The sequence below is a fragment of the Myotis lucifugus genome, unplaced genomic scaffold, assembly GCF_000147115.1.
Source record: "Myotis lucifugus unplaced genomic scaffold, Myoluc2.0 scaffold_215, whole genome shotgun sequence".
Classification (NCBI taxonomy): Eukaryota; Metazoa; Chordata; class Mammalia; order Chiroptera; family Vespertilionidae; genus Myotis; species Myotis lucifugus.
Genome location: NW_005871263.1, coordinates 1 through 1470, shown reverse-complemented (window position 1 = coordinate 1470; position 1470 = coordinate 1).

The window sequence follows — 1470 nt, the reverse complement described above, 5'->3', positions numbered from 1 at the left end:
ACTTCCGGTGGGGCCAGGGTAGGAGGTGGCATTTGAAATGGGCCTTTGTGACCACAGATCACAGCGTGAAGACCATGCACGTGCAGAGTTCCTGCAGAGCCTCAGACCTGACGGACAAACACATGTCTGTTTTCTAGAGACCGAAGTCCCACACACTCACGTGAGGATCAAGCCATCTTATGAGAGGTTTATCAGAAAAAGGCTGTACACAGGTATTACAAAGAGCCCTGATGGATGATCCCTCCAAAGGCAAAATTTGTTTTGGTTGTAGTGGGGGGGGGGGGGGAATCAGTAGTCAAATGCTGGCGCTACTTGATCTAGTTATGATAGAAGCACCTTCAAGTTCAAATTTTACCAAGAAAACTAGACTCCATAAATTCCTTTAGCACTGGAGGTCCCAACGTAGGGTCAGGGCTTGGATGAGAAAATGATCTTTATTTCACTAGCCTCTACCTGAAACTGAGCAATTCTGTCCATTCTGGCTGTGGGCACCAAACCACAGTAGCATGAGCAGGATCTGCGATTTGGCCAACAAATTAGATATATTTCTGTATAACATCCTGGTTGTTACACAGATCTCAAAATACCACTTATGCTCATCACAGATCCCCAACGTCACAAGGTCACAGTACCAGTTATTGGTTCCTTCCCACCCACCCTCTTCCCAGACAAAACAAGAAATGAGAAAAGGACAGTTAAGCCAAAACCAGCTGATGATTATCACTAGGCCAAAAGGCTGAAATGGGCCCATTTTAGAGACGAGGAAACCGAGAATCGGAAGTAGAATCTCGAGCCAGGTGTCAGCCAGTTCTTACCAGAGGCAGGGTTTTCTTACCTCCTTCCTCCTCAACCCCTTCACTCAAACAAAAGGTGTTAGGCGTTAGCCTTTCTTTTTGGACTGTTCTGTCATCACCTTATTCAGGTCCATTTTGTTACTCTAACAAAATCTTTCTTTATTGGAGACCCAGCCCAGCCCTTGAGTTACAAATATGGATTCTGGAGCCACACTGCCTGGGGCTGAAGCCCACTCTGTCCTGAGAAATTTCTTCACCTTCGTGCCTCAGTTTCCAAATTTGAACAAGGGGAGGGACTAGGGTGAGTGAGGCAGCACCCTCAGGTGCAAATATAAAGTGGTGTCAAAAATCTCAGTGATCGCCTGGCTGTGGTGGCCCAGTGGATTGAGTAGTGTCCCATGGATCAAGAGGTCCCGGGTTTGATTCCCAGTCAGGGCACATGCCCGGGTTGTGGGCTCGATCCCCAGTAAGGGCCTGCAGGAGGCAGCCAATCAATGATTCTCTCACATCATTGATGTTCCTGTCTCTCCCTCTCCCTTCCTCTCTGAAATCAATAAAAATATTTAAAAACTTAAAAAAAAATCTCAGTGTTCAAGGTGAATTCTAAATGCAATTTTCTAAAATCCAAATCCAATGCAACAAAAAAAATCCACAATGAACAGAATGCCAGAATTTT